The sequence below is a fragment of the Emydura macquarii genome, unplaced genomic scaffold, assembly GCF_026122565.2.
Source record: "Emydura macquarii macquarii isolate MOO-44397 ecotype Brisbane River unplaced genomic scaffold, CSIRO-AGI_Emac_v2 contig_1253, whole genome shotgun sequence".
Classification (NCBI taxonomy): Eukaryota; Metazoa; Chordata; order Testudines; family Chelidae; genus Emydura; species Emydura macquarii.
The window spans coordinates 97,268,015-97,294,430 of NW_027131390.1; the positions used below are offsets into that span (position 1 = coordinate 97,268,015).

The 26,416-nt window shown below is 42.1% G+C and overlaps 1 protein-coding gene across 1 annotated transcript in view; it reads left to right on the forward strand.

Annotated features, from left to right (window-relative positions):
* Positions 1-26,416, forward strand: part of DPP10 (dipeptidyl peptidase like 10) — a 397,481-nt gene that overhangs the window by 199,989 nt on the left and 171,076 nt on the right. The gene's annotated exons all lie outside the window — the stretch shown is intronic.

Consider the following 26,416-nt stretch of genomic DNA (forward strand, 5'->3'; position numbering starts at 1 on the left):
GATTTTGTCTTAAGCACATATTTCATATAAAAGGTGTATTGGCATTCCCATTATTCAAAAGACTTTGATAGACTGATGCATGAAATCACTATTCAGATTTTTTTTTCTTTTTAAGTTTTGGGACGATAAACACTTTACGTTACAAATTCCACCTTGTTGAAGCTTTAGGCTTCCCTTAATTTCAGAAATCAACATTCAGAGATAGAAACATATTGATTGTTATTACTTATTTTTATAAGACTCATGTTGGTAACTTACCTTAAATTACTTGTGTTTATTGTGCTGAATTTCTTGAGATAACAAAATATTTATTTCCAGGTCAGAATAAAAGCCTGACAGGCACACTGGTAACATTGCTTTATTGATCTCTAGACCTGTACCTTAATGATTATGTCTTCCACCTGAAAAATATGTTGACAGCTAATAGAACATACTACAGTGGTGTGAAGTAAAGGAAAAATAGTAATTTCTTAAAAAACTGTTATTTATTTGGATCTGATTTAAAGCCTACTGAAGTAATGACAGTTTTTTCCAATGGGTTTTGCATACCTTTTCTTTCTTTCTTTCTTTCTTTCTTTCTTTCTAAATATTTGTCAAGTTAAAAATTGCTAAATACGATCGCTGACATATATGTTGTTTGTGTCGTAGGATTTTACACAGTAGATATAAAAATTCAAGTTTGATTCCTGGTCAAAATATTTCTTTGCTCCTTCTGATTTTCCTTCTTAACTGTTCCTTGTTGTGTGGAAAAAATTCTGAACGTTGGTTTATATGTATGCCATCTTACTAAACTGCTTTTAAGTAATATGTTTCTGATATGGAGAAACATGAAATAATAACAATGCTATATTACCTATGTTATGTGGAGAACTTCAGTGGAGTAGCACCAAGAATAAATGTTACCCCTTATTTAGGCCTGATTTAGTGAGCTACTCAGAGCTCTCAAATCCCATTGAATTCACCATTTTACAGAAGGAACCTCTCTCTGTTTGTCATTACTGTTTTGTGTACAGTACTGAACTTCAGTTTAAAGTCTAATATTTAAAGGCAGAGAATGAATGGTAGGTAGCCATTCCCTGTGCTAACGCATATGAGCCGTTGAGCATGAAAACAAGTGATGAACAGAGTTTGGAAATACTTCCTAGCTTTTTAGATTTTGGTGGCTTTTTCTGTTCATTAATTGTTCTGACAGATCATGATTTTCTTTTTAAATTAATTTCTGCATAAACTTTCAGGCCTTATTTGGACATAAGTCACACTGTATGTTCTTCAAGTGCTTGCTCATGTCCATTCCACTGTAGGTGTGTGCACGCCTCTGTGCACGGTTACCCGGAACTTTTTTCCCCTTAACAGATCCCATAGGGCCGGCTCCAGCGCCACCTGGAGCCCCACGCACATGCCGCGGTATATGAGGCGCTGCTGGCCCTACACCCCCCTCAGTTCCTTCTTTCCGCCCGTGACGATTGCTGGAACTAGCCTTGCTCGCAGCAAGTACTATTCCTCTTGTTTGGACTTTTTTGATATTCTAAGTTAGCTTTAGTTAGTTAAGTAGTTGTTAAGTGTAGTTAGACAAGGCAAGTCCCTGCGGGGACTTAGAGCGGCCGGGCCATGCCCTGGTTGCCGGGCTTCAAGCTGTGCGCCTCCTGTGGGAAGGCCTTCCCGCTAAGCGACTCCCATGACCACTGTCTTAAGTGCTTGGCGGAAGCCCACAGGAAAGTGTGAGATCCGCAGGGCTTTTAAACCGAGGACTCAGAAGGACCGAGAGATCCGGTAGAAAGCCCTGTTGATGGAGGCAGCGCTCTACCCGGCGTCCGAGCCGGCCCGCTCCACCTCGGCACCGAGCGTGACCTCGGTGCAGAGCGCACCGCTGGCACCGGCCTCGACTCGGCACCGAGCAACATTGCTGGCACCGAAGAGGAAGAAGCAGCGTTCAGAATGCGGACACTCCCCTGTGCCATCGGTATGGGCAGGGTCGAGTACGGAGATGCACTGGACCCGGCCCATTGAGTCTTCTCCGGTGCCTGCATCTCCAGTCAGGGAGCCTCTCCCGTCTCCTGGGAGTGGGAGAGTGCCCCTGCCGACGCCGTCGACACCGGAGGCTTTTCAGGTGGCAAGAGCCTTGTTGACCTTGCCTACGCCACCTCTGCCCCCACTCCGCCGAAGGAGAAGGTGCCGGTGTCACGGGGGAAACCCGCGCTGGGTCCCCCTGAATGTCAATGGAGATCCCCAGTATGGGAAGGAATATCTCCCGCTGGACGGTCTCCGAGGGTAGAGCAGAGCCGCTCCCCCAGCAGTTGCTCCAGGTCGGCGTTGTCGAGCCGACCTACTCCAGCACAGGACGTGGAGTCTCCCTCTCGGTGCTGACCGATACCCGGCACCGGAGGCAGTGCATGCCAGGAGGCGGCACCGGTCGAGGTCTGCCAGGTGGCGCTTGGACATCTCCCATTCCAGATCCTTGGCACCGAGGAGTTTGCCTGCACCAAGGCGGCACGGAACCCGGTCACCATCGGAGGACCCGGCACTGCGCAGTCCACAATGCGGAACCTGGTCGCTGGAGTCCGGCTCGGCACCGAGGAGTTTGGAGCGGCCCCGACCTCGATCACTGAAGGTGTCTGCAGGGCCGCAAGGCAAGTGGCAGCAGAAATCATCAGTACCGAGACGACTCTCCGGTACCTCTAGCTCTTCAGAGCGCACCTCCGTTCATCAGCACTGCTCGCAGCGACGGAGGAAGTCCTCATTGTCCTCCAGGTCTTAGGCGTCGAGAGGGCGGTCCCCAGCCCAGAAGGGCGCCTGGGACCGAGGACGTACACGTCACCGCCAGTCCAGTGACTTGGGGTCTCCCAGGGGAGACAGTTGTCAGGAGAGCCGACGCCCCCACAAAGCATCACAGCCTGTGGTGCACTCAGCCCCGGGTGGGCCCCAGGGTCAATGGCTGCAACAATGGCCTTATTGGGCCCCATGGGGCATCCAGATGGGGCTGGGGCCCCAATCCATTATGTCATCAAGGGTGCAGTCCGTGCCTCTGGCACAGGAGAAGGCCCATAGACACCACTCCTCGGACGAGGAGTCGGACCTCATGGAGGGACCCTCAGCGGGTTCAACCCTTCGCCAGGAGGGGGTGCACCCGCAGGATGCGCCTCAGCAGTCCTCTTCCTCCTCCCTGGACAAGGCAGTCTCCTGGGACCACTTGGCGCCACTGGAGGATTTCAGGGTGCACCAGTTGCTCAAGAGGGTGGCCTCCAACTTGGGGCTGGAGATGAAGGAGTTAGAAGAGGCCGAAGATAGCTCTTTAATGTGCTGGTGGCAGCTGTCCCAGTGAAAGTGGCCCTCCCAGTCCACGAAAGGGTCCTTAAGATTGTAAAGGCCCTGTGGCAAACCCCTTCCACGGTTGCCCCTACGTCAAAGGTGGCCGAGAAAAAATATTATGTCCCAGCCGAAGGGTTTGAGTGTTTGTTCACTCACCCTGCCCCAGGAACCCTGGTGGTAGATGTGGCTAACCACCGAGACAGGCAAGGTCAGCCAGGATCCATTCCCAAGAACAAAGATAATAAGAAGCTGGACTTGTTTGGGAGAAAGCTTTATTCCACGGCAAGCCTGCAGTTCAGGATTGCCAACCATTAGGCCCTCCTGGGTAGATATAATTTTAACTTGTGGGACTCCCTGAGGCAGTTCACTGAGGCCCTGCCCCAGGACCAGGCTGCAGACTTTAGCATCATTGTTGCGGAAGGGACCATGGTAGCTAGGGCAGCACTCCGGACGTCCTGTGACGGTGCTGACTCAGCGGGCAGGGCCATAGCCTCCACCATCTGTATGAGAAGGTGCTCGTGGCTGCAATCCTCGGGCCTGTCCCAGGAGGTGTAGCAGTCTATTCAGGACCTCCCCTTTGATGGGTCGGCCCTATTCTCCGAGCAGACCGATGCGAACTTGCACGGTCTGAAGGACTCCAGGGCCACGCTTCACTCCCTGGGCCTTTACACGCTCCAGTTTTCCAGGCGTCAGTCATGGCCCCAGGTGCAGCAGGAGCCAAGGTCTCCGCCCAGGCCTTTTCAACCCTATAGAAATAGGATAGGAATAGGGGGTTTAGAAGGAGAAATCAGCCCCCATCTCGTCCTCAGCTCCCCAGCAGGGTCCCTCCAGGAGGTCAGGCAACCAGAGGAGACAATTTTGATGGTGTGCCTGAGGGTGGCGCCCTGACTGCTCTCCTGGATCCGCCCCGCCCCTTCCTAAACAGGTTAAGGTCCTTCTATCCCGAATGGGCAAAGATCACTTCGGACCGTTGTGTCCTTGGGATAGTCTCAGGAGGCTATGCCCTACAGTTTACATCTACTCCCCAAACAACCCTCCTCCTCCATCCCTCTTCAGGGACCCCTCTGATGAGCAACTCCTCTTGCAGGAAGTGGACACCCTCCTCAACATAGGAGCAGTGGAAACGGTCCCTTAAGGGGGAAGGGGTTCTATTTGAGGTACTTCCTCATCCCCAAGGTGAAGGGGGGGGTCTGAGACCTATATTAGACCTGCATCATCTAAACAAATATGTTAAAGGACTTAGGTTTCACATGGTCTCCCTAGCGTCCATAATCCCTTCCCTGGATCCAGGAGACTGATATGCTGCCCTCGACCTCAAGGACGCATGCTTCCCTGTCTCTATACTCCCCAGACACAGGCGTTTTCTCCATTTCATGGTGGCTGGCTCCCACTGCCAGTTTACAGTCCTATCCTTTGGCCTGTCTTCGGGTGTTCACTAAGTGCATGGCGGTAGTGGCTGCCCACCTGAGACAAAAGGGGGTGCAAATTTTTCCTTACCTAGACGATTGGCTGATTGGGGCAGGTCCAGGTCCCAAGTGCAGGAGAGTATGACCCTCACTTGCTCCATGTGCAGCAGTCTGGGACTGCTCATAAACGAACAGAAGTCCACACTAACCCGAGTGCAACACATAGATTCATTCTGGATTGGGCCTTCCTGCCTCAGCCACGTTTCAAGGTGATGGTCTCTATGTTGTGCAAAATTTCCCAGGGCCATTTATTGACAAAAACTAAAGTAATAACCTTAAACCTACACACACACACACACACACACACACACACACCTGCCATCAGCCACGTTTCAAGGTGATGGTCTACCTGGCCAGGGAAGCTGGGCACAAGGAGAGCAGGGTCCTTCCTTCAGCTGTTTTTCCCCCAAAGCCTTGAAATCTCACCCAGTCTTTTATAGGTTTTTCAGTTCTGCTGTGTCAACTTGATTGCTGGTACAATAGCAGACGTGACTTTCACTTGTTCTTTGATGTCTTTGATTAAGTTTGATTAAGTTTTTCTGGGGTGGATCCTTCTTTGCTTTTTGGGGCTATGTTCACACTCTTCAGCCTAGGATGGACTTCACACTTCATCAGGACAACTTCATCAAGACAAGCTGGCAGTTTGGGTCTGACTCACACACACATACACCCTCCATTCATACCTTGTTCAGATAACTATCTTATTCATCTAAAGGTTTAGAAAGGGTTTGACACAAGATGGAGTACATAGGGTCAAAATGGGGTTTTTACACAAGATGGAGTACATAGGTCAAAATGGGATTTTACATTCACAATATGGAGTATGACTGAGAGAAGTTCAAATGTTACATGATATCAATAATAACCAGTTGACACAAATAAGGGTATGAATTAAAAGATATGAATTAATCTACAGGGTTACAATTACAATTAAAAGCTATGAATTAAGCTACAGGGTTACAATTACAATTTTATTCCTACATCTATCATCCCAGCTTCACCAATCCCCCACGACAACAGCCAGGCACTGAGGAGCCACATGGCACACGTATGTAGTGAGACATTGAACCAGGTGGTCACAGTTCCCCCATCCATCTTAGCTTCCCTGAACTGATGGTGGACTCCCAGAGCAGTGATGAAGGGCGTTCCATTCAGGGAACTGGTCCCGTCGGTCACCCTGATCTCTGATGCCTCGGATGTGGGATGGGGAGCCCACATCAGCGCCAACCTAGGCACTCAGGGGCTCTGGTCGGGGGAGGAGAGGATCCTGCACATCAACATGAAGGAGCTGAGGGCCATTTGCCTAGCGTGCAAGGTGTTCCTCCGATTCCTGACAGGCAGAGTGGTGCAGGTGCTGACGGACATCACTGCAGCCATGTTTTACATAAACAGGCAGGGGGGCGTGTGCTCCTCGGCCCTCTGCAAGGAAGCTATCCATCTGTGGGACTTTCATGTGAGGCACGATTTCCACTTGACTGCCTCTCACCTCCCGGGAGTGAGGAACGATGAGGCGGATCGCCTCAGCAGGTCGTTACTACCCCACCACGACTGGTCATTGCACCCAGAGGTGGTGGCTACGATCTTCCAGAAGTGGGGCGTTCCCCAACTGGGCCTATTCACGTCAGCCTGGAACATGAAGTGTCCGAGGTTCTGCTCACTCCAGGGTCGCGACACTGGGTCAATTTCCGACGCGTTCCTCATGGACTAGACGGGGGCCCTCATGTATGCATTCCCGCCCATTCCGCTCATACCCAAGGCCCTGCTGAAAATGAAGAGGGACAGGGCGAACTTTATACTCATTGCTCCAGCCTGCCCGAGGCAGCACTGGTTCAGCATGCTGCTGGACCTTTTGAATGCCCCACCCCTGGAGCTCCCGAGGCAGCAGGACCTTCTATCCCAGGACCATAGTCGCCTGTTGCACTCAGACTTGGACTCCCTACATCTCACGGCCTGGAGACTCTGTGGCTGATGGAGGGAGAAGGAGCCTGCTTGGTGCAGGTCCAATAAGTCCTGCTTGGCAGCAGGAAGCCTTCTACACAGGTCGTGTATCGGGCTAAGTGGAGACGATTTACCTATTGGGTGGAGTCCTGGGGTACTCCGCCTAGCCTCTCACCTATACAGGTGATCCTGGAGTACCTGTTCCAGCTAAAGGTCCAGGGTCTGGCACTGGCCTTGCTGAAGGTTCACCTGGCAGCCATTTCGGCCTTCCATCAGCCGCTAGAGGGGAGATTGCTGTTCTCTCATCCCATGTCGGTCAGGTTCCTCAAGGGGATGGAGAGGCTTTATCCGCAGGTCCGTGACCTGGTGCCTCCCTGGGATCTCAACCTGGTCCTCTCGAGACTCACAGGGTCCCCCCTTTGAACCCATGGCTTCATGCCCTCTGCTCATGCTTTCATGGAAGGTCGCCTTCCTGATGGCCATTACCTCAGCTAGGAGGGTCTCTGAGATTAGGGCCTTGACTTTGAAGCCCTCTTATACAGTATTCTATAAGGATAAGGTGCAGTTGAGGCCACATCCAGCCTTCCTGCCCAAGGTGGTTTCCCAATTTCATTGTAACCAAGATATTTTTCTCCCTGTGTTTTTCCCCAAACCTCACGGTTTGGAGGAGGAGAGGAGATGGCATTTGCTGGACGTGAGGCCTTCTACATCAAGCGTACAAAGCCGTTCCAGAAATCGACACAGCTCTTTGTCGCAGTGGCCAACCGGATGAAAGGCTCACCTGTCTCCACCCAGCGCATCTCCTCGTGAATTACATTATACATCCAGTTCTGCTACGAACAAACAAAGGTGCTGTTTCCGGGAACCATCACAGCGCACTCAGCCAGAGCTCAAGCCTCATCTGAGGCCTTCCTGGAGAGAGTGCCCCTGCAGGACATCTGCAAAGCTGCCACCTGGTCGTTGGTGCATACCTTCACGTCCCACTACGCCATCGTCCAGCAGGCGAGAGAGGATGTGGTGTTCGGCAGAGCTGTGCTGAGGGCAGCTCACCGGTAACTCCGACCCACCTCCAAAGGTATTGCTTGTTAGTCACCTATAGTGGAATGGACATGAGCAAGCACTCGAAGAAGAAAACAAGGTTACTTACCAGTAACTGATGTTCTTCGAGATGTGTTGCTCATGTCCATTCCACAACCCACCCCCCGTCCCCACTGCCGGAGTTGGCAGAAAGAAGGGACTGAGGGGGTGTAGGGCCAGCACCGCTTCATATACTGCGGCATGTGCGCGGGGCTCCAGGTGGCGCTGGAGCCGGCCCTACAGGATCTGCTAAGGGGAAAAAAGGTCCGGGTAACCGTGCACAGAGTCGTGCACTCACCTATAGTGGAATGGACACGAGCACCACATCTCAAAGAACATCAGTTACTGGTACATAACCTTGTTTTTCCGTTCCTTGACAATAGGTATGTGACTGTGACCCGAATTCCAGTGCAAATGTGCTAGTGGTTACAAATTAGACATTATTCCATTACTTGATTAAAAGTTATTTCCTTGAAAATTCATGCAAGTAAAATCATTTAGTAAAAAAATGATAGAAAACAGCACAGAGGTAAAAACACTGTCAACACCACATTAACCATGTCCAGCAAATATTCACAATAGTCATCTGGCTGTCAGGCCTGTTCCAAAGGTATTGAGCTCAGCCACCTAACTTCATTGGACTTTCAGTCAGGCTGCCCAGAGGCTACTTAATTTATTTAAAATATTAATTTTGTTTCTAATGTTGTCATACTTCAGCGTTTCTCCTCTGTTGCTTCTGCAGTATTTGCTTCATGTTATTCCCTCTCTGACTTCTTCTGTAAGGAGAGAGGGGTTTGCTTCTGCGTACAAGCAGCCCAGTGTTAGCTGAACCCTACAAAGATGCCCAGGAAGCAAGTTGCACCTATATCCAGGGTCAATGGCTGCCAGCTCCATGGGGCCCCAATCCATTATGTCATCAAGGGTTTTGCCTGGCCCCCCTGCCAGCATAGCTCTGTTACTGCTGATAGTAACCTGCCATTGGAACTCCCCTCTAAGAGGGATCAGTTGTGAAGAGAAGAGATGATGTCAAAAAGAGTTAGAAGACATGATGTTCATTCTCCCCCCGCACTCCCTTTTCCCAAACAGAGATCCCCAAGACTATTGAGGGCTGTCCCAAGGAAATCCATGTGTGGGTAACAGTGTTTGGATTTGCCCTCATGCAATTAATTATATTTCATAGATTTAAATTATAGACTTCAGAATCTTTCCAAATAGAAAATAAAGTATAATGCATATTCAGTGGAAGTTCCAAACTGATTTCAGTGAGAGCAAGATCAGACAAGATTCTTCCTTAGTTGATGCCATTAAAAAATGTATACAGAAGTATTTGCTTCTGATAACGGAAGATATCACTCTGGAGAATAAGTGAAGAGATTTCAATGGCATTCATTACTGAGAACCACAATTGACTTGTTTTACACATTAAGGGCCAGATCCTTAGCTAGTGTAAATAAGTATATCTCTATTGACCACAGTACACTTCTCTTACCCATTATGGGTTATCAGTCATTTAACTGAATTGTAACCCATTTGAATGGATTTAAGCTATTCGTAAATATTTGGGTAATAGGATTTTTTTAAATGACAGTAATAGTTTACATACGTTAATCTGTGTTCTATTGTGACATAGTAATACAGCTGGTGCAGATTTTTAAATCAACAGTTTCGTAAAGAAGCTGATATAATTCAATTGAACAGATTGAAGTAAAGTAGAGACAAAATGTTTGTTCAAGACATTTGTCATGAAATTGTAATTAGAAAGTTATTTTGATGTTTGGATTAAAAACAAATGTTGAGTTAAATTAAATAGTTGAATATTTATTTTGCCATAGTCAGCATTTTCTCTAATCTATTTTATGCTTGGAATGGCACACTTTAATTAAATTTGCAGTTGTTTCAGCACAATTAAGACTGTCCTTTATGCATAATGGGACATAAATCTGCATGAAATTAAGCCATCTTTGAATACAAAAGTAATAATTGAATGAATCATTTACATCATGCCTAATCAAAGGAACAAAGCTATTTTATGTGTGCCACAGCAGCTGGTTTAGCATTGCTCTCTAATCTTGGGGTGCGGCAAAATAAAAGCCTTTATCATGTGCAAGACAGTTGTGTTATGAAATTATCTTTACATTATGGTGTATTGATTTTTGGACACAGATGAGTCTCCATCTACATGACAGCACACTACATAAAGTGACCTGACATTAAATGAAACTGACAGGTACAGTCACCTTAGGGGTTAGGAGTAAAAATAGTGAGCTGGTATCTGTGGAAGTGATGGTGGTGAAGAAAGGAGAGTGATTTCACCATATTCACTACCGTATAGCTTCACGTTTTTCCAGTTCTCTCTCCCCTGTTCTCCAAAATTCCTTGACTTTGCCAAAAGCTCATGTGGCTCAGCTGAGTGCAGCTCAGACTGCCAAAAGCTCATGTTATTCAACCAACATCCCTGAAAATGGTTCCTGCTTTATCAGGTAGCAAACCAACAGGCTAAGAGCTAGTTTAAGGAATAGAAGTGCCCTGAATTTTCAGTGAGAATGAAAAACATGGCAGTAATCAGACCATTGTCCTGTGCGTTCCATGGAAAGAAAGCACAGCAACAGGGAGACGTATTTATTGTAAATAGAATGAGACAGATTGGGAATGGTAAATCTTTTATTTGCTATTAAGGTCATCGTTCTCAGCCAAGGTCTGGAGCAGGTGATGTGATATTTGGAAAGGGTGGAGGCTTTATAAGGAAGCCAGTGGGGAGTTTTAGAGAAGCAATTCCCTCAGTGTTGCTTTCAATAAGTGACATGACTGAAATCTGTCATTTCAACTTTTCTTTTTTTAACTCCAGTACATGTCAATATTAACAGCTGCCAGAAGGTAGGTAAAGTTCTGCTTACAAACAAGAAAAACTGGACATCCTTATTCCACCTTCCGTTCTGCACTGCCCCTAAAGGATGGCATGGTTTATGCACAATCACATCCTGAGCCCTAGGGAGATCAGGAAGTTTTTCCAGAGGGTTGTGGGGATCTTCATTGCTCCCCAGAGCAGGGTTACACCATGAGGGGTTGATCCGAAGTCCACTGAAGTGATTGAGACTTTCCAAATATGTCAGTAGGCTTTGGATTTGATCCCAAAGGCATGGTCTCGCCACTTCCTCTTCAGAACACAGCTTGACATTGAAGAGTGAGCTAGTGAATTGGAGCAAATTCCCTTCTCCTTTCCTCACAACTGTCTAGGCATATCACCTTACATCTCCCTTTTCCCTTTGTTATGACTTTGTGATCCTTTGCTTCTGATCCCTTTTTGTCTGTCAGATGCTCTCTCTCCTCCCTCAAATGCTTTCTTAATGCCAATTTATTGTAAGAACATTACCTATAAACTTTTCTTTACCACTAATAATCTACAACTTACCTTTTTTGAACTAAGTTACATTTGCCCATTTTAGTCCCTGATTCAAGAAAACACTTATGGTATGAACTTAGGTCCATCCCCATTCATGAATCTGTGTAATTTAAGCATGTGCTTGCCTGGATCAGGGCTTTCGACTGTAAACTTGTCTGGCTGGGGAATGTGTGTAAAACAATGCTAGTTTATAGCACAGTAAATGGTGGATGACTGGGCATGAAGTCTCCAGATGCTGCTGTTGTGATAGAGTGCTACATCACTTATCCAGCATCTAATTCATTGTTCTGTCGGAAGCCATGCACCAGAAGTGGTGATTTTTAATAATCGGTTAGGGTAAGTGCAGGATGAAGGAGAATGCAAGCCTGTGCAAAAAGAAGTGAAGGAAGCTGAGTCATGACACTAACTGTTTTTTTAATTCATTGTTATATGTGAATGAACAATATTTCGAAACACTTTCTGAAAAGTTGTAGTTTAATGCATCAAATAACGTAATGACTCAAGCACAGCAAGATAGCTGAAGAAGAGAAATCACCAGAGATTGAAGTTGCTTATCTGCTGTGCAGGGTTGCTTATCATCACTCCACTGTTATTATATCTATTTTTAGAGAATAATAACAGAGCTGACCACAGTCTACAAAGAACTGAGGGTAAATTGAGAGAAGTGGCACACTCATCGAGCTTTTTCAGTTTGCGTATAATATTAGCTTTTGGAGTGCACTCCAAAGGATGTACAAGAGCTTATTTGCAGATTAGATGAATCCAGGAGAAAAAAAAATGCATTAAAGCCTTAAATTATGGTTATCTGTTATGCATTATGAGATAATCTTCCTACCTATTACTTGGCAGTTAAATGTTCAGTTATGTCAGTAATCTTATCTTCTTGGTCTGTGAAATTAATTATGGTAATTGTTCTGCTGAAATTGACAGAGGGAAAAAAAATCAGTTTGCTGATTGTTTTCTCTATCTAGAGTTATTCAGAGTTAGCATAAACAATGCCAGATATCAAAAAGATACAGGTGTTTTCAACAAAATGATGCCATGCTTTTGTTGTGGAAATCTGACCATATAGTATTATTTCCCAAGGGACACTAGCTGTGGGTTGGTAAAATTATAATTAACAAAGATGCCCCATGAATTCACCTCATACCACTCATTTTTGGAGTACTGTATATGAAATAAGGAACTGAAATCAGCATTGCATCATCAATTCTACCCTCTCCAAAATGCTGCCCACCTGCCTTAATGTGCAGGGGAACTTGCTGGGGTCCATGGTGAAAGGGGACAGTCTCAGCAGCAAGGAAGGGAGACACTCATTAAGGCAGAATAGATTGCTCCTTCCCCGGGAGTCTTTGACCATAGGGAAGGGTTGCTGATTATCCAGCATTTTCTAGCTCCCAGAATTTAACTCAGTGCGAGGGCCACCTGGAGCCTCTTTTGATTCCATTCCAGCAGCACCACCCTACCCACCCTGAACTAAGAACAGGAACTCGACCTGATGGATTCTATGGGTCTAGCAGGTCGCCTGTTTGGGGGTCAGGATGGAGTTGTTTCTGCCATGAGCCGTTAGGCAAAAAACCAGAGAAGGGGTTTTTTTTTTGCCTTCCTCACTGCACCTTCAAGCCACAGTGGGTTAAGTGAGAATGTGCTTAGTACCTAACTGAGGTATTTGGTTGACTTGTTTATTTGTTGCAATTTGTGGCCGGTTTCCTGTGTGCTTAAAGGAATAAAATGAATGGTTCCATGAGATAATAGGCCTGGGATTTTGGTGATAGGCCTTAGGCTCATGGGTGAGACTTTGTGGCCTTCATGGGCCGAGGTCAGACTTTGTGTCTCTCGTGGACTGAGCTCCTCACCTTCTGTACCCTCTTCCCCTCTCATGGAAGCAGGGTGTTAGGACTCAGAGAGAGCTGAGTCCTGGGGATAGGCTAAGGAGAGACTACCTGAGTTATAGATTATATGGTAAGGAGCCCTGTAACCCCCACACTGGAACCAATTAAATGCCTGTATAGGAGCATATGGGTGATAGGTGGGTAGCAGCCTCCCCTATGTGAAAGTTTAATAATAGTTGCAGCCCTCCACTTAATTCCATGCATGCCTTATCTCATTTTGCCACTGTCTGCATCAAAGGCAAATTCCTTCAAATTTGTATGATACTCAAGTATGTGTTTGTGGACCCTCAGAGCATGATGATGTGTTTCTACTTGAACAAAATCTGGAGAGCAGATAGATGCTCCTGAACATCGTGAGGTTTGACTTTAACCCCCAGATCCAGATTTAAATTTTACCACTTGTTCCTATTTCTATCCCCACCTCCCAAAAAGATCAGAAACTCACTGAACTTCAGGGTTATCAGAATCAATCCGGACTGGAATTTTATTACTCACGTGCATCTGTAGCTAATGAAAATGAATAGAATTATTAAAAATGAAGAAGTTCCTTCCTATGCTTCACTTAGAGATTCCACAGTTGTTATTTTGCTAATAGATATTGCAACAATTTGTACATGAAAGGCCGGATTTTCAGCTGGTCATTGGAATTAAATGGGCTACACCAATTTACCCCAGCTGAGGATCTGGCCTTTAAAGATTTTTTTTTGGATTTTTAACTTAAAGTTGTAACTGTGTAGAAGGGATTTCATAAATAATAATAGCTATACTGAATGTTATGTTGGTATACTGCTTATTTATTATGTATATTTGATTTTTTTAAATGACCACATTAGTTTTGTAGCACCAAAGACGTGCATGATATTTTACAGACGTATAAAAAGATGAGGTATCTACCTGAAGAGATTTCCAATCCTGCAAGCATTTAATATCAGTGTAATACTTGCTCCCATGAGTTGTCTCGTTGACTAATGGGTCTACTGGCATTAGTAAGCATGGCCGGTATTAAGTGTTTCCAGGATTGGACCTCAATTAGGTAATGCAACCAATAATGAAAAATAGGCTTTGGTGAATAAGAGACATGAAAAAATATGAAGGTAGAGACTATTTTAAACAATGGAAGGGGAATATTATTTATGTTGAGAACATATTGGGAGCATACTGTGGTTTACTATGGGCCCAATTCTTCCTCTATGCATAGTGAATATTATACTTATTATTATTATGGATCCTACATATAATATGATGTGGCATGCCTTTGATCCCTACATATTCACAGTGATCCAGCAATACATTTTCTTTATTGGCCAAAAAACTAGATTATTCAACATGTTTCTGAGATCCAAACGATAAATCTTGAACTTGCAAACATCGGAGGGCTTTGTCATATGCCCCACATGACACTGATTCTTTGAACTGTTAAATGGATTGTGCTTCTCCATTAACTTTATAGTCTCATATATGAAAACGTTAATATCCTTTTCCCATAGCTTTTAACAGCCAACTGCGGTAAATTGAGTTACTGAAGTTACACTGGATTTACACCACTGAGAATACACTTTGCCCCACAGTCTTTGAAACAAACCAGAATGGAAATTGCTTCTGCTGTCAAAATGTTGTAATAATAACTTGGTATATAATATAGTAAGTGTTTTTTTCCTCCTGATTCAGAATTGGCACAAACAGAACTTGAGAAATTAGAATTAATGTTTTACGTCTTGTCTTTACAAAGTTGTTTTGGAAGTGAAACTCATGTGTGATATGCTTTGCTGCTGTTCACTAAAAATGAACTCTAGGGCATTTATGTTTTAAACAAAATATTTATTTACAGAACAAGTATTTCTATTCAATAGTATTGACAATTCGACTAAGTCTGAATAGTATGATCAGAAGAATAATTGTTCATGCCTGACTGAAATTCCAGGATAAAATCGATTATTTTTGGGCATTACTCAACATTGGTGTGTTCAGTAGCCTACATCATTTTTTTTAAATTCACTATTGGTATTCTGGAGTATCTATTGAACACTGAGTATTCTTTAAATAAGGCTATTCACATTTATTATAATGATGAATTCCATTAGAGTGAAGGAAATTGCTAGGAAAGTCATTCTGTAATTATAAGCCAGAATATGGCATATTGTACAAACTACCAGTGACATAAACTCTAGCGTATATGGAGGATTGTGGGATTTTTTTCGTTTAAAATTCAGACTTTCTATATTTTTTGTCATTACAGAGCCGTGATTCCCCCCACCCGCACCCATCTCCCCCAGTTTCTTTAACTATGATGAACAAGTCATCTAAGTTATCAGCCTAGAAGAAGTAAATAAAACTATGAAACAACAACAGAAATGTGGAGGAAGGAATAAGAGGCTTTACTAACGGAGTCAGGGAAAGATAGAGTGACATAAACCAAAGGAAGAGATGGTCTCAAACATGAGTCTTGTCAGCGGAGATTACTTCTCTTATTCTGCAGTGATGTCTATAGATTTCACACTTAAATGAGCGGAGCCACGGAAGTGGCAAAAATTGGCAAACATATGATTACACCATACAAATAAGGCACTGCTTGACATACATTTTTAAAGAGTTTGAGATCATTTTAGTTAAAATCACTTTGCATTCAGGACAAATTAATATTAGCAGCAAGTTTGTTTTTGGGGCAGATTGTATACAACATGCTTTGGTTGAGTTGTATATTACTTCTCAGACAGTCTCGTTGACTTCAGTGGACTTTGGGAGGTGTCAAGCATTACTCAACGTGAGTAAAGGGTGTACACTCTAGCCCCTTGTGAGTAGTTGCATCTATCAGGGAAGTATTTATTTAAATATTGTAGTTGGCTACTAAGACATTTTATTGTAACAAATAATTGTTACAGACCCTACCGACTCTGAAGAAATTTGCATTAGTATAACAAGTGGATTTAAGTTAATATAGACATGGTGCACTGATACAACTTAATTTAGTAACATACTGAAGTAAACTGCAATTGGACAAGCCCCACTTTGTACCAGGGTGTCACATCTCCATTAGGTGTTTGCATTGCTCTAATTATATCAGTATAGTTGCACTGGTGCAATATTCCCTAATGTAGACAGAGATATAGAGAGGGATCTGTTGGAAACAGATAACATTGTAATATGGTAGTGCCCAGAAGTGCTTGCTACAATTGGGGCCCACTCTGCTGAGGCTGTACACAGACAAAAAAGTCTTTCACTCCTTGTTTAACTAAATAAGCAGTTTCCTTCATCTTCTGAACAATTATGTTATAGGGAATAAAATTCTAGCTCCTCATATCAAACTGTCCACATCATGCCATTTTTGTCTGTTTTATATAATGGTAATGCCCAGAAATGCCCCAGAAATGTCCCTTTTAACTAAAGGTTCTGTCCATCATAGTCCATGAAAAAATCTATTGAATTTATTATAGTTTATTATTATGAATTGTAAAAACTATACAAAATCATTCTCTCCCCTTATAACCCGTTGTCCCTACTAGCTGTGTTACAGGAGGTAGTGGAGGTGTATTAGATAAAGAACTGATTTTGCAGTTATGTTGCAACACACATATTTTTAGAAGATGAGGTACTTGTGACATTTTCATCAAATAGAAGTCTGTCAAAGAAACTCTTCTTCAGCAAAATGGAATGGAGAAATGAGTTTATAAAAATGAAATCAGGCTGGGCAGCCTGAATAAATCAACAGGGCAAGTAATGTTAGGAGTTCTAATTGGAGATTGTATTAAATGATTGCAACCATGACAAAGTTTACTATTGATTATTATGATTTTATCCATTCATTTTGGGTCACATTTTTAGTGGGACCACAATCCAAAATTGGGAATATATGGTGAATATATTGATCAATCAAAACTGTGACCTCCAATTTATACATCTTTTAAAAAATATTTACTCTTTTCTGTTTCTATGGTTTTAACTGTGCTATGGCTTTTGTTAATTGCACGGGGCTAGATTTAGGCACAAGTCATAATAAGGTGTGATTTGGAACACCTCCATAGTAGGAACTCCAAAGGGTATTCCCATTTGTGGAGAGGCCGTGTACATAGCTACATCTTTAGATGGCCGGCTGTTATGTAGAGATGTTAAGCCGTGGTCCTAGCTCTTTTATGGCTCTTCTAAGGAAGTAACTGAATTCTTCTGAGTGCAGGGGCTGCTTTTCTTCCTGGCTGTTAGGCAGGATATTCAAGAGCAGTGGCTTGCTCATTTTTGCCACTGCATAATTCCATAAAGGCCAAGATGATTACTGTATTTATTTGTCACACCCAGAAGTAAGATACGGAGTATAAAAGAAGTAAGTTCATGTACAAGATATGCCCCCCCTGTGAATGCACGTGCACTTACAATATAGGAGTTTTTTAAAAATTAAAACCACAGTGCACTGTAATGGTGTACTATACTATACATACAATAATTATGTACTATACAAACTAATAAGCAACAGTACATTAACTGTATGATGTTTTGAGAAATTTGAAAAGAAATTTAATGGTGAGAATTTGGAAAGACTGAGGTCTGCCAATGCTCACCACGTGCAACTGCAGGAAATTAATATTTCCTTCTGCTGAGTACTCTGGAGGTATACTAATCCCTTCATTCCCATCCCTAAATATTACAGCCTCAAAGGCCATTCCTTACATACTTTAATTCAACAATAAACTGTAATCCTGTTCACAAACCATTGTCAAATTAAGCTTCTCACTGATTCTCAACCAAAATGTTGGTCTAGATCCTCAACTAGTGTAAATCAGTGACTTCTGTGAAGTTCCACTTTTACAGCAGCTAGTGATCTGGTTTATTATAATTAAAGCATTGTAATGAAAATACAATATAGACAATTTTATGATATAGGAATTAATAGGCACCATAATTAATACTTTCAAATCTATCTTCAAAATCCATTTTTTAAAACTATTGTCTCCTAGCCCTTTTCTCTGCATGCAGACACAAACATTATCACAGGTACATCTTGCAAATAGTCTCTTTAAGAACTGCATACTGTTCCATACATTTAGAAAATCCACTTTAGAATATGGTCTTTTTGTTTCAGTATATTTCATTTTTCATTATAGCCTATTTCTAAAATTCTGTAATGACAGTATCGTGACTGAGAAATGTCATATATGCTATCTCTTTCTTATTAAACATTTACACAAGATGCCATTGGCATTGATAATTTAATCTTAAAATAGTCATTGATCACAGCATTCTGATTCTTCATCTCGCCACCAAATTAGTATGTCATGAACTTAACCCCAAATGGGAATTTAACCTTGTTTTGTTAGAGGTATTATGAATTAGATTTATAAATTAATGGTGACGGACACCAAATTCTAAGATCTTTTAAATTAAAAGAGGAAATCACTATGTTAAATACAACACATCTAACACATAGTTGCTGCCCTATTATTTTAAATCTACTCTGACATGTGAAGGTCTGTAATTTTATAAAACACCTAAAAATAGTATTACACTGCAGAATCCCAGAGTTCTGTGATGTCTGAAGCTTAATTTCAATGTGCTCATTGACTATTAATCTCTGTATGATGAACATATATTAATAGTAAAGAGAGAGGTGTTTTTTTTGAGAATCTTAAAAAAAAAAAAAAAAAAGTTAAGCCAAATCTGTCAGTTGTGGAGCACTGCCCTTTTTCACATTTTATGTGTATTTCAGAAAATATTACATTAGAAATTAACTAATGATAAGTCTCTGACAAAATAGAAGCCTATGCAAAAGAAAAAAGCAATAGCTAAAAATACAATTGCTATCATTTTGTCAAATTGAAGTCCTTTATGCATCTTGGCCAAAGGCCATCAATAAAAAGAAACTTGGAAGAAAATCCCAAACTTCACTGGCATGTATTCATCCATTAATAAATAAGATCAAAACTGCCACAGATTAATATTTTTGCTTAAAAGAAATAAATTTTGTTAATATACGTGTGTTTTTTTTTTAAATGCTCAAGCGGACATAATGGCAAATGTGCTTCCAGAATCCAAACGTCCATATTCAAGAAATGTTGAATCATGGTGTCCAATATTCAATGTCCAAGCCATTCAGGTTAACATCAACCACACCATTATCTTTTTCTTTTTAGGTTCATTTTGACCCTGCTTCTGCAAACACTTAGATGTCTATGTGTGTATGTGAGCAGTCTCCTGGAATTAAAAAAAGTCTCAATATCTCCATTCTCTGTGTGTATTTGTGGAGATGTAAAAACTTTTTAATTCAAGGAAGTTGCTCATCTTTCTAAAGGCATTATGGAGAAAGCAAAGGCATAATGTCCATTTTCAGCTGAACTCACTGTACATAATCCAAGAAAATAATAATAATAAAAACCCCATCACCCTGATGAGGGCTATGTCTTGATAATCTTTGCAAATATAGACCTCAGTCCTTCAAACTGATCCATATGGGCAGAGCCCTGCACATGTACCAGGCTTCATTCATGTCACTGGGGCTCTGTTTGTGCTCAAGGGCATGCCTGTGTGGATCTCATTATAGAATCAAGGCCATAAAGTGGGGAGGGTGGGAATCACAATTCCTCATTTGACAACAATTACAACATATAGCCACTCTCTCACCCCAAAAAGAGAAAAAATACTTCACAATCTCCTAAACTCAGGTTCAGAAGTGTTTCCTAAATCACAGAATTCAAAACTAGTCCCAACATCACCAGTTGACATATTGAATGATAGTCTAATTCCCCAAAGGACATGAATAAGCTTCTCAGACAGGCCTCTTCAGCACAGTTGCAAACAATCTGTTGTATTTCAATTGTATAATTTAAATGTGAGAATTAGATAGATGGCTTTAAAGTAGAATTTGAGACTCTGCACTACAACTGGTTAAAGTATCCAGTTTTGCTGTTGTGGTGTTAGACTCTGCAAATTATTTATTAAATAATTACAAGCTACAGAAAGGTAAGAAATAAATTTTCCTTATTCCATGAAAGATTCCTTTGCCTATTGGATAAAAAAATGACATTTTAGAAAAATATTCACTTAAAATGTATAATAACTTCTTAAATACATTTTAATTTGATTCTGTCACATTTCTGTTGCCTATTCTGTTGTTATTTTATACCCAGGCAGAGTAGGTATATTATTGCCAAAAACACTTCACTTGAGATTCTTTTGAGTTTTAAAATCTATTATTCTTAAGGAATTTCAAGGAAACAAAAAAACAAGGAAACACAAACAAATGTTAAAAACATTAAATAATGGATTTTTCTATGTCATGCAGTAATACATATCTGAGGGCAGAGTTAGCTCCTCCTATGCGGATAAGATTGTGGCAGCTCATGGAAAGACAACATTTTTTGCTGCCCATGTAGCATCTTGTAAGTGAGATTGTTAATCCCTGAGTCTGAATCTCCCTCTTGGTCTCCCTGGGGGTTCTGGCACACTTCTTCTTCTTTGTATGGCTGATATAAATGTAGAGCAACAACTATAATTTTACATTCAAATGGTTAATCCAGATAATTGCATCTGGAGTAACAGAGTGTATTGCTGTGATGCCTCCTTTGTATTTGTGAAAGGGCATTGAGTTTTGGTATGGCCCATGGTCTATTCTAGATTATCACAGTTACACACTGGAGAGTCTTTAATTTTCCATTTGAGCAACAAGTATCCACATCTGCCATAGTTTGTGCGGATGTGGTTTAGGTTTGCCCATAGGCTTTGTGGGAGATCGAAGCCACGGATGTTCTGTGTTGCGTCTTTTACGAGCCTCATCAGGGTTGAAGTTGCATTGTTGAAGGTTAAATACCAGGGTCCAAAATAGCTTATGTGACTTCAACCAGTGGTGAGGGATGTTAAGGTCCTGGTGAAGGGGAAGATGTTCGTTTTCCATGATCCTCTGGAATTCCCAAAGGATTATGGCATTGCGGCGAGTGGATGGGGTAGCAACGTGCAACAGCACTGACAGCCAAGGTGTTGGGGTTGACTTGAGGATTCCAGTGATTCCACCACATTGCAGTGTTCAGCTGGACATCAACAAGTTGAGTATGTCTACTTCTGGTCTATACTAGTGCACAGTACTCAGCTATGGAGTACACAAGGGCCGTCTCTGATGTCTGTAGCACTGATGCTGATGCCCCCCGCAACTTGTGCTTGCCGGTTTGTGGACCAGGTTGACCCTTGTCTTTGTCTTGGCAGCTATCTTCTTCAGATGGTTGTGGAAGGTGAGTGTGTGATCCAGCTTCATCTTAGATAGGTCATAGTGGGGTCATGGTGCACAGTGTTGCTGCAGAAAGTCACTTTCAGGATGCACTTAGCATTTCTGTTTTCAAGATGGAATGCAGTGACTGTTGTTTTTTAAGGATTTGGCTTGAGCCTCCATTTCCAGAAATATCCCTTCATGGTATTTAGATCTCCTTCAAGGTGGACTCAATGTCACTGAAGGTGTGCTTGCATTGTCAGGACAAGATCATCTGCATAGGCAAATTTGTGCAACTTCATTGGAGGCATGTTGCTTTTTAAAAATTGAAAAGCGTCGGTGCAAATACTGAGCTTTGGGGTAGTCCATTGTTAAGGAACCAGGGCAAACTGACTTTGTTGCCCAACTGGATATGTAGCTGCCTATTGCTCAGAATTGTCCATAGCAGAAGTAGTGTTTTGTGGTAGGGGATGATCCTTCAGAATCAAGCCTTTAATCCAGACTGTGTCCCACTGCTTCCCACTCATTTGCATGAGGCAGGGATATAGCAACTGGGTGGAGCCTGGAGGTGGCAGCTGAGCACACTAGTACAATGGGAATAAGGAAGCACCTTATGTCTCCTTACTCCCTTGAGCTGACACACAGGCTGTGCCGCAGCCTGGATCTAGGTCAGTAACCAGTACAATTCAGTATCACGGTACGTGCCATGTATTATGCAGTCACTCATTCAAAACTTTAGGCAAAATAGGGATAATTTTCAGTATTTTAAATGCAAGGCTATCAGTATTTCACATATGGCCATTTGTGATGGAACGTAGAAATCACAGGCAGGGCAACAGCACCCACAGGACTTTTTTCTGATTGCACTGGTGAAGTGTGAAAAACGAGGCAGTGATCAGCCAGTGTCTTGGGGCCCATTCAAGCTGTTAATAATATCAATGGAATTGGATCAGGCCCCAAGGTAGGAGTCTGGGTGGTGTGAGCTAGTTCTGTCCTCTGAAAAAATCTTATTCTAGCAGAGGTAGAGTGTAGGTTGGAAGTACTGCCTTGGAGGAAGTGACATACCCTTCCTTCTCTAGTAAAATGAAGGTTATCAAAATGGCAGCTCTTATAAAAACGAGGGAGGAAGTTTAAAATAAGGCTATGATGTGTGATGACAGGAACTCTTCCATGCTCAAAATTTATGAGTATAAAGTGCCATAAAAGTGCCACAAAGTTCAGGATCTATCAAACCTGTATATTTCCTATATTGCTATATAGATCCGAAATCTGGACCTTCTTACGGGCAGACTTGGAGTGGCTAAAGGAATTCCATATGTGCTGTCAGTGCCAAATACTGAGCATAAAGTGTGACTTTGTGTAAAATGTCACAATCTTGCAAAGATCTTGCCTTCCTTTAGTCGCTCACTATATTCCAAAGCAGCGTTGCATCGCTCTTCAGCCATGTCAACATGTGCTCTCAGACTTTGCATCAACTCGTGAAGGGGTGCACACCCTGACCGTACCTAGCACCACCCCAGAGATTTGTGGACTTGCAGGATTAAGCTATATCTGGGAAGTTCACTGCTTGATGCATGCTGCGATATCATCAAACATGATTACTCTGTTTTAGTAAATGGTGTATGTTTGATGATGACACCAGCTGAGGCATCATCTGTTCTGAGTAAAATGGGACAATTACTTCCTGTGTCTTAAATGCAACACTCCTATTAATACACCCCAGAATAATATTAGCCTTTTTTTAAACTGCATCACATTGTTGTCTCCTATTTAATTTTTGATCCACTATAACCCTCAACTCCTTTTCAGTCGTACTACTGCCTAGCCATTTCGAAGTTGGGCCTTTAATTTTTCCTTCCTAAGTAAAGTACTTTGCACTTATCTTTATTGAATTTCATCTTGTTGAATTCAGACTAATCCAATTTGTCAAGGTTGTTTTGAATTCTAATCCTGTCCCCCAAAGTGCTTGCAATCCCTCTCCACTTGGTGTCATCTGCAAATTTTATAAGCATACTCTCCATTCCATTATACAAGTCATTAATTAAAATATTGAATAATACCAAATCCAGGACTGACCCCTGCATGATAATCCCGAAGTGCTTTGCTAACTCATATAACCCATTATAATCAATGGACTTTGGATCTGACTTTGTACATGTACAGCAGCACTGTAACACAGCCATCTCTGGGGTGGGAGGGCAGCAGTTGGCGGGGGAGGGCAATGAGACATGCACAACATGCTGTATGGATAAGTTTATCAGTGTTTCCAGTGTCTCATCTGTGCTGGAAGTCAACAACTGAATCTGTAGTTTGCTAGCTCCTCTGTGAACATTAGTCCTCTTACTTTCTGTGGTGCTCCATGTCCTTAGAGACAGCCTTGACAAAAAAAAATTTTGACAGCTTACTGTGTTCCTTGCTATTTTCTTTAGAATTTGGGGATGTAATTCATTTGGCTCTGGGGCACTGTCAACTTGTAATGATCCTAATTGCCTGTCTATAGTGCCATTATCATAAAGATACTTTAGAATTACGTTTTCCTCCAGCAAAATGCATCCCATTCTTCCTGAATGTGACCTTCAGCTGTTTCTCCTGGATGCTGAAATAAGAATTCATGTGGGCTCTTATCACTATCAGGGTCATTTGTTCTTACGTCTTTTGAGACCCTTCCTGCTCTCCTTATGCAGACAAGAACTTCATGCTTCCTTCCATTTCTGTCGGGTTAGATTGCGTCTTGAACGACATGCGCAATCGGTGAATCAGAGGAATTAAATCCACTCCACCTGACTCCCTTCATTCATACTTGGGATTGGGTAGGTAGGAGTAATCTATTTGCCTAAGTTCTTCCTCCCCAGAGCTGATAGACAAGGAATAAGTGGAAAACTGCCGAGCCTTTTGCTGCAGCCCCTATTCTTACCAGCTTGAGTATCTGAGCCAGCAGGATATGAGGTAGGGGTTGAGGTAATAATGAACTGTTGGCTTGTACCAGATGTGTCCCTGAGTTGCAATGAATCTTGGGGCTAATCCTTGTTTATGCACTGGTCGGGGTTTTATGCTTACAGCATGCACACAGAGAAGTTAGAGAAATACTCTTGCTGGAAGGTTGCAGTGTAACACTACTTTGTTTTTTAGAATTCAGAATGATAAGAATGCCAAAATAGAGAGAGACAAAGCAGGCTGTTCCCTAAAACAGAGAGGCACAACTCACCCCATCTACTCTAGGCTCTTTGTCTGCAGAACTGACTGCTGCATTGCTTTTAGGCCCAGATTGCTCACGTCTGTAAACAGCCTCCAAGCAGAATTAGGAAAAAATAACTGAAATTTAAAGTGACATCCTACAATTTTAACACAGTTTTCAGTGCACCACACAGATGTAAAGTTAAAATCAAGCCCAATTATTGCTTTACTATTATTCTTTCCTACTGTTTACTATTTGGTGTTGTCACATGCCTCACAAATCATGTATATCTAATTTAATCCTAGATAGACACTGACCCATTTCTTACCATCTTGAATTCTTTTTAATCCTTCAGTCCTCTAACACTGCCTTCAGCTTCTCAATCAGTATGACTGCAGAGCTGTATTTAACAAAATTGACTGGCATCTGTCCATATAAAAGAGACACATGACATCTCTGCTATTTTATTTTTGTCTCAGTAAGCCTTTTTTCAGTGCCCACCACCTCCAGTAATGGAAGTTTTAGTACATCTATAACAAAGATCACAGTCAATGGGGACATGGTATTAAATGTACCTTTTATTTATCAAATTGTCCTTGATTTCAAGGATAGATCACACACAATAATTTAACACCTTTTTGGTGGTTTGCATCACATCCGTAATGTCATTTAAGCATTGATGTTTTAATCTAATAATCTATTTTTACACATGAAATTTGGCACATATGTGAGAATGGATTAAAATTCAGGATTCTGTCTTTTAAAAATGACAAATTTGTATTGGACACACATTTTTGGGTTGGACCCATACTTGTGCTGTCATACTGTTGTACCTCACAGGCTAAGCAAGATTGGGGCAGGTCATTATTTAGATAGGATGCTACTAAGAGACGCCTCTATTTTGCAGAAAATAGCAGTCTTTCCCCTCCTGATGCGCTTCAACCCGAATGCCACAATGAGCTGTGCTGCTTGATATGTTGTATTCAGGATAACGTGTAAAACTGAGATTTTGTCCATTTCTGGTCACTAAAGATACTTTGCATAGTACCTGTCATCCAAAGATCTCCAAGTGACTTGCATGAATTCATAATTTATACCTCACTGTATCCCTACAAACAGTTAAATATTAGAGATAGTCAGAAAAGGGTTTGGGAGTTTTTTTGGTAGAAATGTGTCCCTTTTTCATTGAAAAAAACATTGAATATGGATTTTCTGGGGTAACTCTTACTTGGTTGAATATTTTAATGAAATTTTAGTGAAAAAAATCTTTCTCTTTCATCATAAAATTTTCAAATTCAGAATGTTTCAATCATGTATTGTTAAGCCCAATTTATATATATGCACATTGAGATACGTAAGTGCTAAAATGACTTGCTCAAATTACAGATCAGCCTTATGGCATAGACAGGAATAGTCCCTGATTTCCTGACTCCCAGTCATATTTTAGTTACTAGAGGCTGCTTTCCAAAATTAAAGGTCCCATAGCACTTTTCTTAAGAGAATAATGTTTCCTGGCCAAATTCCAACTTGGGTAATTACATTATGCTTACCTCAACAGCAGTCACTTTACACATCAGACTGGGTGTGTTTCAATGGTAAGTGAAATGATCTTGATATCATTTTATGTACTCTCAAATACTTTTATAATGCCAAGTCTGTACTTTGGAAATCTATCATGCTGATGTATATTATTAGTAGGTCTATGTTAAAAATAATGAGGAACCTATTCTGGACTGGATAGCCAGACAAGGTACTTATAGAAGTCATAAAAATACTTAAAGCATGTGTCTATATATCAGAACATGTAAAAATTAATCTTGAATAATTGACAGTGTTTATAAAAACTTAGTCTGAAACACCTGCAAGAAAATACATGAAAAACAGGCCTTCCCCACAAAATGGGCAGATATGAAGCAAGAAACTTCTGTGTTGAGCACAGTTCTCATCAGCAAAATTTTGCCCGAACTCTCAGCTGTGGCAATC